This window comes from Malus domestica, chromosome 16, assembly GCF_042453785.1.
Source record: "Malus domestica chromosome 16, GDT2T_hap1".
NCBI classification, from domain to species: Eukaryota; Viridiplantae; Streptophyta; class Magnoliopsida; order Rosales; family Rosaceae; genus Malus; species Malus domestica.
Window position 1 is genome coordinate 39,028,436 of NC_091676.1, and position 6,536 is coordinate 39,034,971.

A 6,536-nucleotide genomic window follows, 5' to 3' on the forward strand; every position below is an offset into this window, starting at 1 on the left:
ATCCCGTGGCTGCTCAAGGCAAGACCGAGGAATTCGAGTTGAAGTCAAGCTTGTTGCACCATATTCTGAAGTACCATGGGTTGTCCATGGAAGATCCCAACAAGCACTTGAAAGAGTTCGAGGTGGTGTGTTCAAGCATGACTCCTATCAATGTCGACGGGAGCATATTGAAGATGAAGGCATTTCCCTTTTCTCTCATGGAAAAGGCGAAAGATTGGTTGTATGAATTAGCTCCCGGAACTGTCACATCTTGGGAGAGCATGAAACGGGCCTTCTTGGAGAAGTTTTTCCCAACTTCTTGAGTCATTCTTCTACGAAAAAGGATAAGTGGAATTCAGCAAGATGAAGGTGAATCTTTTCTTACTTATTATGAACGTTTTAAATCTCTTGTTGCTTCTTGTTCACAGCATCAAATGAAGGAGAAGCTTATTCTACAATACTTCTACGAGGGGCTTCTACCAATTGAACGTCAAATGCTAGATGCCTCAGTGGGAGGAGCCTTGGTGGACAAGACCCCCACGGCTGCAAAGACTTTGATTGCTAATCGAGCGTTGAATGCTCAACAATACGAAGGTGTTGGACAAAGAAGCACCCCACGGCAACACCAAGTGAATGAGGTAAGTGCTATTTCCGAACTTTAAAATCAAATGGCTAACCTTACTACTTTGCTTTCTCGGGTTGTGGAAGGATCAAAAGTACAAAATTTGGCTGCTTGTGGTGTGTGCTCCATGCAAGGACATCTCACGGACAAGTGCCCACAATTGATTGAGAACGGAGGGTGGGAGACACTCAATGCCGTGGGTTTTGGGAATCAATATCAACCAAGGAATGATCCTTTTTCTAATACATACAATCCGGGATGGAGAGATCATCCAAATTTCAAATGGAGGGAACCCCAACAAGGCCAACAACAAAGTGCATTTAGGCAACAACCCCCGGGTTTCTATCAAAAACCGTTTGAACCCACACAACCTCAAGCACAACCTACCCAAAACAAATCAGGTTCGTCTATTGATAATGATCAGATTTTTCAATTATTAACTTCTATGGCGCAGAGTATGCAAACTAGGGACAAAAATGTGGACAAGTTGGAGAAACAAGTAGGGCAAATTACGGAGTTCATGGGACAATTTCGAGAGCAAGGTAAGTTGCCTAGTTCAACCGTTGTGAATCCGAAAGGAGGCTTTGAATCTGCCAAGGCAATCATGCTAAGGAGTGGAAAAGAAGTTGGAACTGATCCACAACCATCTAAATCAGCCCAAAAAGAGGACGAGAAGTTGAAATTCGAAGAGGAGGATCAAGCCAAGGCCACGGTAAGGAAAGAAGCACCCTTGCCGCAACCTCCTACATCCCCTAAGCCATCCAATCCGTCCAAATCAGGTAAGGAAGTTCCAATTGTGATTAATTCTAACGTTGTTCCTCCAAATGTACCTTTTCCTCGTAGGTTTATGCAATCAAAGAAGGAGGAGGCTGAAAAGGACATCTTGGAAACGTTTAGAAAAGTTCAAGTCAATATCCCCCTTTTGGATGCAATTAAGCAAGTCCCGAGGTATGCCAAGTTTTTGAATGAACTTTGCACCACTAGGAAGAGGATTTCGACTAGGGAAGTTGTAAAAGTAGGTGAAAACGTCTCAGCCATCTTGCAATGCAAACTGCCCCCTAAATGCAAAGATCCGGGTAGTTTTACAATTCCTTGTGTCATTAGTAATACTCGTTTTGAATCTGCCATGTTAGATTTAGGTGCATCTATAAATGTCATGCCATATTCAATTTATGCATCTATGAACTTAGGAGAGTTGAAAAATAATGGTGTGATTATACAATTGGCCGATAGATCTAATGCCTATCCAAAGGGAGTTTTGGAAGATATTTTAGTGCAGGTTAATCATTTAATCTTCCCGGCGGATTTCTATGTACTTGAGATGGACGAGTCGGACCATGCCCCGTCATTGCCCATCCTCCTTGGAAGGCCATTCATGAAAACGGCCCGAACAAAGATTGATGTGTTTAATGGAACCTTGGAAGGCCATATTCAATCTTTCTGATTCTATGAAGTATCCTAGTGAGAATCATTCATGTTTTGCTATTGATGTAATTGACTTTTTGGCATAGGACCATTTTGACAAATTGAAGGACGATGCACTTGAATTGGTCATTGCACGAGGAATGGACATGCAAAACATGGAAGCAGCAACCATGCACACCCACGGCATGCATGAAGTCTCCCTTGCCGTGCCCCCTAGTGATGGTGTCATTGAGATGGTGGCTACCCTTGAATCATTGCCACCACAATCTGGTAAGTTGTTGGACCCAATTTTAAGTTCAGTTTCAGCTAATAAGATGCTTCCCTCAGTTGTGCAGCCACCTACACTTGAACTTAAGTCATTGCCTAGTCATTTGAAGTACGTTTTCTTGGGAGAAGATGAGAGGTTGCCCGTCATTATCTCATGCTCACTCACGGCACAAGAAGAGGGTAAGTTGGTGAGGGTTCTAAAGGAGTACAAAATGGCAATTGGATGGACATTGGCCGACATAAAAGGAATTAGCCCTACTACGTGCATGCATCGCATACTTTTGAAGGAGGGGTCTAAAACATCTCGAGAGGCTCAACGTCGACTCAACCCTCCCATGATGGAAGTTGTGAAGAAGGAAATCATCAAGCTTTTAGATTGTGGAGTAATCTATCCAATCTCGGATAGTAGGTGGGTTTCGCCAATTCAATGCGTTCCAAAGAAATCTGGAGTGACAGTGGTAGCAAATGCCGAAAATGAACTTGTGCCTACTCGCATTCAAACCGGTTGGAGGTTGTGTATCGATTATAGGAAGCTAAACGCCACCACAAGGAAGGATCACTTCCCCTTGCCATTCATCGATCAAATGCTTGAGAGGTTAGCAGGTTATGCTTTCTATTGTTTTCTTGATGGTTATTCTGGTTATAATCAAATTGTCATAGCACCCGAGGACCAAGAAAAAACCACATTCACATGCCCTTTTGGTACATTTGCTTATCGTCGCATGCCCTTTGGTTTATGTAATGCACCTGCCACATTTCAAAGATGCATGATGAGCATATTTTCTGATTATGTTAGAAAATTATTGAAGTTTTTATGGATGATTTCAGCGTTTTTGGTGATTCATTTGATGGTTGTTTGCATAATCTCAGTTTGATCTTAAAACAATGCGTTGAAACTAACATTGTTCTTAATTGGGAAAAATGTCATTTCATGGTTAAACAAGGCATAGTTTTAGGTCACATCATCTCTGAAAACGGCATTGAGGTTGATAAGTCAAAGATAGATCTTGTGCGTCACTTACCCTCTCCTACTTCGGTTAGAGAGGTTCGTTCTGTTCTTGGCCATGCAGGTTTCTATCGTAGGTTCATCAAAGACTTCTCAAAGGTTGCCCAACCTCTTTACCGACTCCTACAAAAAGATGTGGCGTTTGATTTTAATGAGGAATGCACGGCATCATTCAACCAACTCAAGGAGTTGTTGACCACGGCACCAATCATTGTCCCACCTGATTGGAGCCTACCTTTCGAGCTTATGTGTGATGCGTCCGATTATGCGTTGGGGGCTGTTTTAGGACAAAGGAAAGACAAGAGGCCGCATGTCATCTGCTATGCCTCACGGACGTTGAATGATACGCAATTGAACTATTCCACTACGGAAAAAGAACTTCTTGCCGTTGTTTTGCTTTAGATAAATTTAGATCATATCTAATTGGTACTAAAGTAATTGTTTTCACTGATCATGTAGCTCTGAAGTACTTGCTCACTAAAAAGGACGCCAAGCCACGGCTAATTCGTTGGATGTTGCTACTTCAAGAGTTCAACATTGAGATTCGGGACAAGAAGGGAAGTGAAAACGTGGTGGCTGACCACCTAAGTCGAATGGTGCATAATAAGGAGTCCCTACCAATTGCCGAGACATTCCCCAATGGACAATTGCTGTCCATAAAGGTAAGTGAGCCTTGGTATGCCGATTTGGTAAATTTTTGGTATCAAAACGAATTCCTAGCACTTTCACTAGGCACCAACGTGATAAGTTAAGGCATGATGCACGGTTTTATGTATGGGATGATCCCTATTTATGGAAATTTTGCCCTGATCAGATTGTACGTCGATGTGTGCATGATTCTGAATTTCATTATATTATAAGCTTTTGTCATACATATGCATGTGGTAGGCACTTTGGCACACAAAGAACAGCACTTAAGGTGTTACAATGTGGATTCTATTGGTCTAGTATCTTTAAGGACGCTAGAACGTTTTGCTTAACATGTGATAAATGCCAAAGAATGGGTAACATAGGTGCTAGGGATCAAATGCCGCAAGTTTCTATCCTTAATGTTGAAATTTTTGATGTATGGGGTATTGATTTTATGGGTCCCTTCCCTTCCTCGTATGGTTTCATGTATATTTTGCTTGCGGTGGATTATGTGTCGAAGTGGGTGGAAGCAGAAGCCACCCGGACTAATGATTCTAAAGTGGTTGCAGATTTTATTAGAACTAACATATTTGCAAGGTTTGGCATGCCACGTGTAATCATAAGTGATGGAGGGTCTCATTTTTGCAACCAGACCATTGAGGCGTTATTGAGGAAATACAATGTCAACCATAAGGTTTCTACACCTTACCATCCTCAAACAAATGGCCAAGCCGAGGTGTCTAACCGAGAGATCAAGCAAATCCTAGAGAAGACCGTTGGGCCAACAAGGAAGGATTGGAGCTTACGCTTAGATGACTCACTATGGGCATATCGTACGGCGTACAAAACACCCATTGGGATATCCCCATTTAGGCTCATTTATGGCAAGCCATGCCATCTTCCCGTTGAATTGGAGCACAAAGCGCATTGGGCCGTCAAGAAGTTCAACATGAATCTAGATGCAGCGGGAAGTCATAGAAAATTCCAATTAAATGAACTTGATGAGATGGCGCATGAGGCATACGAGAATGCTAGCATTTACAAGGAGAAGACCAAAGCTTTTCATGATAAAATGATTCGTGGCAAAACATTCTCCATAGGGCAGAAAGTGCTATTATTCAATTCCCGTTTACGTTTGTTTCCTGGTAAGTTACGTTCTAAGTGGATTAGACCGTTTGTTATTACTAATGTTTTTGTTCATGGTGCAGTCCAAATCCAAAGCTTGAAAACGGGACACGAATTCAAGGTAAATGGGCATCGATTGAAGCCCTATTATGAGCACTTTGAGGAGCATGCCATGGATGACATTTCCTTGCATGCCATGGGCTCCAATGGGGAGTGAATGCTTTCTTCGTCCGGCTGCACGACGTTAAAGCAAGCGCTACTTGGGAGGCAACCCATGCATTCAACAAAGGAAGACCTAGGAACCACTCCAATTCCAGATTTGCGTTCCTCAAACCCTTCTCTTTGTTGTTATTTCGTTTCTGTCCTGTGAATTCTTTAGTTGCTGTTTGCTTATTTATGTTTTGTTTTTGTGAGTTTATGCTTGAAACATTGAGGACAATGTTTGATTTAAGTGTGGGGGGGGGGGGGTAAATAAGTGCTTTTGATGCAAATTCGTAGGATTTTATCACCCATAACTTCCAATGTTGTTCCTTGATGTTTTTAAGTGGTTTTTAAGCTGTTTTGATGCATTTTAGTGTGTTTTACATAAAAATCCGAAAATCCCAGAAAAATTAGGAAATTTGTTTTGAAAAAAAACCAAAAAGAGTTGTTTTGATTTGTTTTTGTGTGTTTGTTTGTGTATTAGGGTACCTTCCAACACAATGATGAGGATTCGGTTTTTAATTGCATGACTGTTAAAGAGAGTTATGAACATGGATGAAAGTTTGATTTACTCTTTGGTTTATGCTTGGGTGTGGTTATAACTTATGAATTCACATGCAATCATAAAGGAAAAAAATTAGTTTTTGTAACATGCTTGAAGGAAGGAACTCAAACTAACGCTACAACCTTGTGAGACTTGAGCCTAAACGTTTATTTGGAGAGTTAATAATCTGTGCATTGTTGTTTTCTAAAGTTATTGCATGATCTCATTATTCTTTGCTTGGTTACTACTTAGAAGGCGTTTCATCATTTAGTTCCAAATGCTAGAACTCATGCCCATTTCATTCAAAACATGCTATTGATTTGCATACATATTCAAGATGAAGTTGTGTAGTGACCACCACCAAAGCCAAACTGTCGTGTATCCTAATTCATTATATGTTTAAGTTTAACCCCATTGAGCCTTGTGTAGCCTATGTTTTTTGTTAACCCACAATATCCTCACCTAGCCTAGATTAGGACCATCCATACCCTTGTTCTTGAAGCATAGTAAAGCACGACTCAAGATGAATTCCTTTTGATCAATGTATTGCAGAAAACAAGTGTGGGGGAAAGGATGTGTGTGTGTGCCAAAGACTTTCAGGTGGCACGGGTAGAAAAAGAAGAAACAAAAAAAAAAAAAAAAAAAAAGAGAAAAAAAGTTCGTGGAAAATAGAAAGAAAAAAGAAAAGTATGAAAAAAAGTTGAAAAAGATGTGAAAAAGAACTCTAAAGTGTTATT